Source organism: Leptodactylus fuscus, chromosome 6 (genome assembly GCF_031893055.1).
Source record: "Leptodactylus fuscus isolate aLepFus1 chromosome 6, aLepFus1.hap2, whole genome shotgun sequence".
NCBI lineage: Eukaryota > Metazoa > Chordata > Amphibia > Anura > Leptodactylidae > Leptodactylus > Leptodactylus fuscus.
The window spans coordinates 48,366,014-48,377,768 of NC_134270.1; positions in this window are offsets into that span (position 1 = coordinate 48,366,014).

Here is an 11,755-nt window from a genome sequence, read left to right on the forward strand (position 1 = left end):
GGGACATGACTCTGGGGCAGAGATGGAGGGGACATGAATCTGGGGGCAGAGATGTGGAGACATGAATCTGGGGGCAGAGATGGAGGGACATGACTCTGGGGCAGAGATGGAGAGGACATGAATCTGGGGGCAGAGATGGAGGGGACATGAATCTGGGGCAGAGATGGGGGGACATGAATCTGGGGGAAGAGATGGGGGGACATGAAACTGGGGCAGAGATGGGGGGGACATGAATCTGGGGGCAGAGATCGGGGGGACATGAATCTGGGGGCAGAGATGGGGGGGACATGAATCTGGGGGAAGAGATGGGGGGACATGAAACTGGGGCAGAGATGGGGGGGCATGAATCTGGGGGTAGAGATGGGGGACATGAAACTGTGGGCAGAAATGGGGGACATGAATCTGGGGACAGAGATGGAGGGGACATGAATCTGGAGACAGAGATGGGGGACATGAAACTGGGGGCAGAGATAGAGGGGGGGACATGAAACTGGGGGCAGATGAAGGGTCTATATGAAGCTGGGGAAGAGATAGAGGGGGGACATATAATTTATGGGTGACTGTAGGAGGATTATAGTGTGTGCGGGCACATGAAAAATTAATGAGAATGGGCGGAGTCAACATAACAGTGGGTGGGACTAAATTTGCCGCGGTGCACATAGCGCATTTTATCCCTCTTTTGGTTCTTCAAAAGTTGGGAGGTATGGGTACAGGGGGCAATAGAAAGATGTTCGAAGGTGAACGGGGGGGATTGTTGGGGCATCGGGTGTGCAGCACTGCGGAGAGGGAACTGGGGCAATAATATATAAGTTTTTAGCTGGAGAACTACAAAGCACACAATACCTCCAATGGTATGTGTGCTTTGTATTAATAATGATGTAGGGGCTGCTACTAGCAGCCTGTTTGGGGGTGGGACTTTCACTTTAAAGGAGTGTTCACATTGCGTTTTTGGCCTCCCTTGCCGGGATACGTTGGTAACCAGTCACAATCAGCTACCCACTTATCCCTGCACAGAGAACTGCAGGCCCCCCCTTTTTTTTCAATGGCCAGTTCTTCGTGCAGGGATAAGTTGACAGCTGATTCTGACTGGTTACCAACGTATCCCAGCCAACGTATCCCAGCCAAAAACGCAATGTGAAAAAGCCCTGAGGATTTATTAGGAGGGCTCTTATAGATGGTGTTGGCTCTCTATAGGCGCTGTCACACGTAGCAGATTGTACCTGCAAATAGAATCTGATTAAGCCTTCTAATGCTGCTAAATAAAGGTAAATTTAATACAAAATTGGTATGTCGCAAAATAAAGTAGTTTTAAAATGGCGGTGGGGGGGAGGCAGACACTTAGGCTGTATGGGGCGCCAAAATTCCTGATAGTGGTCCTGATCCTGCCCCTCACTACTAACCTTTCATAATCTTGATTTTTCCTACTAAAACCAATATAAGAATGATTAATAATACATCACTGCATAGTACAGCTCCTCATCACCACACCAATATAACACTAGGCAATACTACTCCTCATCACCATACCAATATAACGCTACACAATACCACTATTCAACTCTACAGTAATATAACGCTAGGTAATAATATTCCACAGCACTTAACAGATATGTCAGGGTCTATATAGGGTTCAAATTTCCCTATCAGTATGCCTTTGGCTTGTAGGCAGAAACTTATGCAAACATTCAGAGAACGTACAAACTCCTTGCAGATATTGTCCTTGGCTGGATTCAAACCCAGGACTTCAAGGTAACAGTGCTAACCATCGAGCCACCATGTTGCAGTATGACACTACATTATGTCATGACAGGCTCATTTTCCTGGCACGGACAGCCTCAGTCCTCACCCAGCTTTTTTGACTTTAGAGTATAATAAGCAGATTCCCAAGGAAGGTGATCAAACATAAAAAAAATACTATTACTCACCTTCCTTATGTTCCACAGCGGCTCTCTTCTCTTTGGCGCTTCTGCCTGAAGGGACTGCTGACAGGGCCTCAGGTGTCATGTCCGGTGTCATTATGACCTCTGAGGCCCAATTGGCGATCACTGACTTCAGGCAGGAGTGCCGAAGAGAACACCACCACTGCGGAGCATAGGTAAGGTGAGTAATAGTATTTTTTTTATGTTTGATCACCAAACATAAAGAGAAGAGACCCCATAGTATAATAGCTAGTGAGTGGCGAAAATTGGAATATTATAAAAGTTGGAATATAATACTGTGTGCAAGGGCCACCATGGGACATAATACCGTGTGCATGGGCCACCATGGGACATAGTACCATGTGCGGGGGCCACTATGGGACATAATACTGTGTGCAGGGGCCACCATGGGACATAGTACTATGTGCGGGGACCATAATGGGACATAATATCATGTGCAGGGGCCACCATGGCACATAATACCGTGTGCAGGGGCCACAATACCGTGTGCAGGGGCCACCATGGGACATAATACCGTGTGCAGGGGCCACCATGGGACATAATACCGTGTGCAGGGGCCACCCATGGTGACCGTTATGGGACATAATACCGTGTGCAGGGGACACCATGGGACATAATGCAGTGTACAAGAATATCTCCTACAACACAAGCTTAAAGTCCTAGACATGAAGTTCAGTTTTTTTGTTGCAGTCTGGGCAATGTCTGGGGACTAGTTTTATAAAGCCTTCACCTAACCCCGCCCATATAAGCCATACACGGCTAGGCCTGGTGACCTTGGAGGCCACAACACTTTGTCACCATGTGAGCTGTGAATGGCACATATACGCAGCACCAAGAATTGTTTAAAATAAGTCACCTTGTCTCGATGAAGGAAACAGTACTTAGTCTTGTGATCAGTCAGTCAGAGTATTGACATCTGCAGACGTGATTGTGTTTTTTGGGGTTTTGGCATCACCAATCTGTGTTACGCCACTTCTTCACCAAACCATGTAAACTGCTTTTTGGATTTTACTCATGTCACTTTGCAGTAGTTGGACAACTTTGACCCCCACATGGAGAAGGCAGATTTGGTAATGACAATATGGCAGCAATTTGCGCTAATAAATTAGTGAACATGCCCTGCACCACATTTATCAATTGTTTTAGACACTCTTTACAACTTGACTGAGAAGGAAGCATGGCTAAGTGGGAAAGCGGTGTGGCGTAAGATGCAACATTGTGGGCCAAAAAATTGCACCAAAATTTCACCTAAGCCCCTAATAGACCATGACAATGAATGGGCTGTGGACTCTTCACAAAACTGATCACTGAGGATGTCAAGAGTCAAATCCACACTGATCCCATATTGATGGGTTATACTGAGGAAGGAACATCAGTTTTGTAAGGCTTAAATACATTTTTACGGATAAGGAAATGCTTATTTCATCTCTTCCACATATTGCAAGAAAAAAAAATCTGTGGAAAATATTTGTTTTCAAGAACGCATTATTGTTGAAAGTTGCATCATGTTCATTTTAGCTGCAGAAACACAAATGTTCTCCCTATATATTTAATAGGGGGGGGCAAAAACTGAGAAAAACGCAACAAAAAACCCTAAAAATTGTTTGTGCTCCTTTTATTTTTAGTTGTGTTTCGATATATGGGGCCATAACCTAAAGGGCTTGAACATTTGGGCGAGTACCGTGCCCTGCTGACTGAGTACCAAGCACGGCACCTTACATTGTGTATTGTTCTGTGCTTGATATTCATATTAACAGGTGGACGCTGCCATATGTCCAGAGGCATAGCTATAGTGGGTACAGAAGTAGCAGTCGCCACCGGGCCCTGGACCCTAAGGGGGCCCCAGTGATCCCCCTGCCACATGATATATACTGCTATTCTAAATAGCACAAGGTAGGAGGGGGCCCAATTACAGAGTCAGAATTGGGGCCCAGGAGATTCAGGTTAGTGCTCCTTTACAGGTAAAAGGCTGCAGCACTTTGAAGGGTGCCCTTGACTCTTTAAATAGCTGATCATAGAGGTTCCTGGGTGTCAAGTCCCCACTGATCATATAAAGATGACCTATTCTAAGCATATGGCCTAGGTCCATCAATATGGTGAACCCTTTTAGGCTAAGGCCACACGTAGCAGACTGCACCTATAAAACGCTGCAGGAAAAACTGGTGGCAACGCATCATGATTTTTCCCATAGAAAGTTCACAGAGGTTTACTCTGCAGACTTTCCTCTTCCATTATACCTATAGGGAAACTGCTGGCATTTCCATAGGTCTAATTGTGCACTATATGCCCGCACATGAAGCACTCCATTAAGTCATGAATGGGTTTCATTTATCTTAATGTCAAATACAAGATAAGCCATGCACAAAAAACAAATAAAAATGTCCTCTCCATACAGGAGTATGTAGGTCATCAGTATGAGCCATACGTTATACAGTACCTTACAACAAGGCATTAGGATCGGTACAGACAGGCCCAAACAGTTTGTAACTCACGTTTAAAGGGCGTTTCCATTGACTGCATCGCACGTCTAGCAAACCTTGGGTCATATATGTGCTCTGTTTCTGCAATAAAAGTAATGGCGGCCATAGAAATCTATACAAGTAGAAACATTTCAATGCTTGCATCAGGACATTAGAAATCAGAGCTCTAGTTTTAATACTTGGGAAAAAAATGAATTGCAGCCTATGAAATACTGTTGTATTATAGCTTTTCATCAGCTGCTATCAAACCACTAGGGGGAGCTCACTGCATAGGGATTTCTTATAGAGTGTAATGAAAGCTATAGAAATCCCTTTGCAGTAAGCTGCAACTCCAACAGCCAAAACTACTTGGCAAAATCCTAAAATTCTTGGCGATGGGAAGCAGAAATTATAGGGCTTGGAATGATTTGGATTGAAGGATGTTTTCCCATGAATATCGCTATATTTAGATTGGTAGAGAATTGAAAGTGAAATATTTTTGCAAATATTTTTGAAAGATTTTCTGTAACCATCTCAGTGGTGACTGTCTGTTGTCTTGTTCGGTTACCAAAGGATATGACCAGGAATGTAGGAACTTTCTATGGTCTGGAACGTGCCAGACACCCAACCATGATATCTGGGTGTAAACCAGGGACACTACATGTATGAGAAGATAACCTGACCACAATAAGGACATCATTGCTTGGGTTTTTAATTATATTTGCAAAAATTTCAAACATATTTTTCTGTTATTTTAAGTATTGTTATGTTCACAAGAAAAACCCTTCAAATAGGACATTTTGGGTGCATTTTCCAATCCTTACTGTCCGCTCCAGCTTCACCACTGTATTCATCCTCTCCAGATGCAGAGGAGTTGAATCCGGGACTGCGGGACAGGACCCAGAATGCGGGACAGTTGAGAGGCATGCCATATCTTTTACAGTAGTAGATGTTTTTATTGGGCGTCATGATGCTTGGTGCACCCAAGTGACCTTTGTTGCCAAATCAGGCCAAAAAAGAGGTGAGGGAAGATGAGCATAAATGTTTTCCATTTCTTTCTTTCACCTCTTTTGGGCCTACACCTAGATTTAGTTTGTCCAAAATAAATCCCTTATTGTTTGAGCTATTTGGGATATTCAGGTTGAACCCAGATCATGTTGAAGCTCATCTCTAACTGTAAGGTTTGGTGCTTGATATGTTACCTAGCAGTGGCAGATCCAAGCTTTGCGGGGCCCTGGGCATTTGAGTTTGGCGGGGCCCTACTTCCTGGGGGGTATGGAATACCCCCCAGGGGGACTGGGGTTTCCCCCCCAGGATTTTTTGAAAAAATTAGCCCTAAAAATGCATTTTTGAGACATTTTTTTTTTAGTTAGCTGTGTTTGACCAACTTATAAAACTGACCTTATTTGTGTACTATTAGCTGGAGCCGAGAGGAAAGGACAAGACGTTCCCAAAACGTGTCGCTATTTAGACTGGTTAACCTCTAACAGTTACTATGTAACTATTTTAAATGATCGAATAAAAGTTAAATTTTAATCTACCGCGAGAATTTGTCTACTATCATCCTGGATGTAGCTGGTTACCACGTTTTATCCAAAGCTTACTATTAGCTGCATCGGAAGAGCGCACGCAAGGCCAGCGGCATAGAAGCAAAGTCATCTCGTTGCTGGCTTTGCATATGAAACCCTGCCCACCAATTGACGCAGGAAAACCAGGAAGAAAGAACTGTTTACAGCAGCGAAGACTGGTAAGTAAGGGACATGGGAATACCCCTTTAAGGGCCTCGTGCTTCTAACCCATACCTCCCAACTTTTGAAGATTAGAAAAAGGGACAAAATGTGCGGCGCACGCAGCGCGTTGCGGCAAACTTGGCTTCGCCCACTTTTATGTTGACTCCGCCCATTCTCATTCATTTTTCATGTGCTCCCACACAGTATAATCCTCCTACAGTCACCCGTACATTATATGTCCCTCCTCCATCTCTCCCCCAGTTTCATATACACCCTTCATCTGCCCCTAGTTTCATGTCCCCCCCGTTTCATGCCATTCTCCCCCCCTCCATCTTCCCACAGTTTCATGTCCTCCCGTCTCTGCCCCAGTGTCATGCCGCTCTCCCCCCCTTCATCTTCCCCAGTGTCATGCCATTCTCCTCCCTCCCCCCTTCATCTGCCCTAGTGTCATGCCGTCTCCCCCTTCATCTGCCCCAGTGTCATGCCACACTCACCTTCCCTCGCTCCCCCGCTGCTCTCTCCACAGTCTCACTTATACACATAGTTGTAGGCGTAATGTGACGTCATCACATCGCGGTTACAAATGTCGGAGCGCAGCATTAAAGCAGGAACTTAGCTGTGACAGCTTCTGCTTTAAACGCGTATGTATTAAATTGAAAGCGGGACATACCTCCCGCCGACCGGGACAGTTTTGTTAGCGGTTGCCCGGCTCTGGATCCGCCCATTACCTAGACTCTCCAATGACAAGTGGGTGGTATCAGGCAGGAGCAGGCAAGGGGCTTGACTTTTCTCTCACAAAGGTATATTTCTTATCTGTATAAGATGTTGGTAGATCTCTGTAGGTCAGTACATTGTATACTGATATACATATATAATGATATATATTTATATAGAGCTATTTCTCTACATAACTATACAATATAAAAGAAAGCAATACACTATTCAGAGAGAAAAGTGAAAAAGGTAAGAGGGAAAAAACCCATCCCATTGAAGATAATGCAGCTGGAAGGAAGACAGTTTTGTATATGTATTTATCATGTCATCACACAGCAGAGAATAATAATTCAACCAGTTGAGGGACCTGAAAACCAATAAACTCCTGGGAAAGCAAATAAGCCGACATGTCTGTCATGATAGGCGCACAATATACCAGTAAACTAATAGAGGAAGTGCTATGTAAACAGAACTCACCAGCTGATCAGCGGAGGTGCTGAATCAAATCACCACCAAGTCAATATTGAGAAGCCACACGTTTCGAAGGAAGCGAAAACCCTTTTAAACTGGTTGTATCTTTTTCAATAACGATTTTCCCATGTGCCCTAGGTTTCGGTACTTCCCCCCTACACAAAAATAATGGTTGACCAGGAGGAGGCAGAAGTGCCCAAACAACCAGCCAGATTCTTTCCTTCATCCTTTCCTTTACATATCAGGAATCTGATTGGGTGAGAGGTTTCATGTTCAAGCTGTTGCTGGTGACCCCAACTGTTGGTGCGCAAAACTGGGGTAACTTATTCCTGCACTGTATAGAGATGCCATAGGGGGTGCAGCCACTGCCTGTAATAAGAGCTTATTGGAGTCATCTCCTATGGAATGGAGCACACACGTCTGTGTTGATGCTTTAGTGTTCACACACTGATTCTCTATATAGAAATTTTGAAAATATATATAATATACACACACATCACTATCAGTGGCAGATCCAGGGTTTGCGGGGCCCTGGGCAATTGACTTTGGTGGGGCCCTACTTACTGGGGGTCTCGCACTTCTAACCTGTACTTCCCAACTGTTGAAGACTAGAAAGAGGGAACAAAGTGTGCGGCGCGCACAGCGCGCCGCAGCAAATTAGGCCCCGCCCACTTTTATGTTGACTCCACCCATTCTCATTCAATTTTCATGTGATTCCACACAGTATAATCCTCCTACAGTCACCCGTAAATTATATCTCCCCCCCATTTTCATATACACCCTTCATCTACGCCTAGTTTCATGTCCCCCCCCCTCTATCTCTGTCCCCAGTTTCATGCCATTCTCCCCCTTCCCCCTTTATCTGCCCACAGTTTCATTTCCCCCCCGTCTCTGCCCCAGTGTCATGCCATGGAGATGGAAACCTGCAGGCATTTTTCAAACCCGTTCAAATGAAGTGTGCGTCCGTGAGCGCCTGTGAGCGTTTTGTGCTTCCTGCGGCAAAACATTTTTGTTTTTTTTTAACTGGACACAGAGTCGGACATGCAAGACTTTGTGTCCGGTTTAAAACGGTTTTGCCGCAGAGAACATAAAACGCTCACTGGCGCTCACGGCCAGACTTGGTCCGACAGGTTTCCATCTTCTGCATGCAGAAGACGGAAACCTCAGAACGAAGACCAGACGCTGGTGTGAATCCAGTGTTAGCTGTGTTTTGCTCAGTAGGGCCTAATCCTGAAGGGTTTGCCCAGGAATTACAGGTTTCTACAAGAAGGCCGGTGAAGGAAAAAAAATAAAACCCACACTCACCTGTCCCTGATTCTCCTACCCCTGTCTGCTCCAGCGGTGCCCCAGAGTTTTTTCAGTCCTCGCCACACGTAACTGATGAAGTCAATCATCTGCCTCAGCAGCCTAAGGAAAGAAACCGCGATATCACTCACATATGTCACGTGTGACGTCACGTGTTCTTTCCTTAGGCCGCTGATTGGCCTCAGCAGTCACGTGTGGCGATGACATCTGCCAGAACAACGCTCCGGGAGCCACTGGACCAGACGGACGTGGGAGACACCGGGGACAGGCGAGTATGGGTTTTGCTTTTTTTCTTATTTGTGACCTTTCCCTTGCAGAGAACTGTAATTCCTGGATAACCCCTGTAACATCTCAGTATACTGAACATCACACTGTAAAATACAATGCTATGCATAATGGTAGTCATGTACAGAAGAAAACACAGAAAGACACTCATATGCTGGATATACTTAGGCCTGGTTCACATCTGCATTCGGTATTCCTTTTTGGGAAGGCCGCTTGGGGTTCCCCCAAACAGAAACCTATACGCATTAAAAAGCGGTGAGCAATGAAACCACACGGACCCCATAGACTATAATGGGGTCCATGTGTTTTCTGTGCAGTGTCCGCATGAATCGTGTGGTGAGAAAAGTGCTGCAAGTACTCCTTTTCTCTCCACGTGATTCATGTGGACACCGCACAGAAAACACAAAGACCCCATTATAGTCTATGGGGTCCGTGTGGTTTCATTGCTCACCGCTTTTTAATGCATATAGGTTTCTGTTCGGGGGAACCCTAAGTGGACTTCCCAAAAAGGAATACTGAACGCAGGTGTGAACCGGGCCTAATACATATAACATATATTTAAACACATACACACTTTGTTCCCTCTTTCTAGTCTTCAACAGTTGGGAAGTACAGGTTAGAAGTGCGAGACCCCCAGTAAGTAGGGCCCCACCAAAGTCAATTGCCCAGGGCCCCGCAAACCCTGGATCCGCCACTGCACACACACACCTATCTACAAACATACAGGGCTCACACAGTATATCAGACACTTTACACAAATATACAAACATTAAATATACATATTTTTACCCAAAAAATGTACTTACATTTGGCCTGGTGCACTGGATATGGAGGAGGCTCCTGTGCAGCTTTGTCCTGTCTGGCCTGTGGTGAAAGCTCTGCTTCATTTACAGCAGCCGACAGACTTCCCCCTGCACTCTCCGATCTGTGTGGGGGAGGGGCAGCACAGCTCCTGCTACATGCCGGCAGTGCACAGCGCAGGGAGGAGAAGCCCCGCGCCTGCAGGGAATGGTACAGGGGCCCATTTTGGGATGGTCAGGAGCCCGATCGGGCCCCTGAATATCCCGATCGGGCCCCTGAAGTCCCTGAAAGTACATCCTACCGCCAATGAGCTGAATACATAGGCGTTTAAAGCAGGAGCTGTCAGCTCCTGCTTTAACGCTGAGCTCAGCTGGAATCGGGACATGCCGACCGGGACCATTTTGTTAGGTCCCGGCCGCGCCGCGGGGCCCCGGGCGGTTGCCCGTCTCGCCCAACCCTGGATCCGCCCCTGATCACTATACATTCTACTTGCAGGCATGTATATTCTTTACAATGGTGAAATCGCTGGTCAATTGTCGCAGTATAGTGTATTAGCCCCCTCTAGTGGCAGCTGGTAAAATATGCAGGGTGCTGACACTAGATACTTCCCTATAATCCAACCTGTATACCTTTCTTAACAATGGTCTATTTAAGTGGATATCCCATATAAAACCGTATTCATTATGTAACGTATTTCTATACTTTGTATATCAGTTCTTCACCATTTTCCTGAATTTCTCATAGAGCCGTATTGTTTGCATGCAGTGGATAAAAGCTATGCACCCGAGTATTCACCAACATGATGTTTCCAACTCTTCATGTGACTACAAACAACCACCAGGACCGTTTTCCAGCTATCTCCCATACAATGCGCCACTCTTTATCTTTCCTCTTGCATAGACATATCTAGATACAAATGTGTCCGCCCTTACCTTCGCTCCACTTAATGCAGATCACCATTTCCCTAGAACACGTATAAAAGTACAAATATAAAAAGTGTAACACAAACATCCATGTGTCTCATAGCGCCCAGTCCGCAAACTCCCAAATGCCTGCAACCAGAAGGGGTAAATAGAGTTGCTCGCTTCCGTCCATTGCTTGTATCCTATGATGGATAAGAGCAACAGCCATTACTAACAGTAGTGTGAAGGCACCCTTAGTATGTTGTGTTGTAGTTTCATGAGAAACTGGAGTCCATAACCAAATGGGGGATAAGCTAAGGGCTGACAGAGTGTATGTGTTCTTAATAGGGAGGGCAGAGTAAGCTGCAGCCAGACCCCACAGTCAGTAGGTTATCTTCCCCGAGAACTAAAGCATCAGATATTTGAATTCTGCATGCCCAGTCCAACTTTATCCTGACATCATTGTTGGGGGAGAGATGGCACAGCCCCATACAAATGGGATAGTAAGTACCGCTGAAGTTGGTAAGTCTCTTAGGTGTATGGAGACCTTTAAAAAATTTTGCATCACATTTCATACTTTGAGAGACTTTCTTAAAGGGGTATTCCCATGACGCTTGTTCACTAACCTGCAGGCTGTTGTGCTCTCTTCACTTCCTGCTTCTCTCAGCACATAGGTGGGCGGGGTTTCACTTGCACGGGATTGGTTGTAAATGAATTACCACAGTATGAAGCTGATGTAGCAGAGCTGGATTTGAGTCAGTTTGCATTACATACAGAGGTAACAGACTCCCTATCTCAGCCCTTATCAGCCAAATTCAATTAAACCGACTGATAAGAGCTCAGAAATCCCGGAGCTCTCACCTCCCCTGTGTCATTTAAGTAGCGGAGCTTCTCAAACAGCTCAGAGCTGCTCCCAGCCCCTCCCTCCCCCTCTGAGAGCAGGCAGCTACATCACTTGACAAATGAGCAGATATCCCAAGGGCCATAGAAACGGAGTGTAAACAATGAAGTGAATAAATTAAGATAGTGACCAAACAAAGCAGTTTTCATAAAGCAATGCATTTAGGAAAAGTCTTAAATCCACATAAACTAGCAGTATAGATAGGATCCTTGTGATGGGACAACCCCTTTAAATAAACTTACGGACC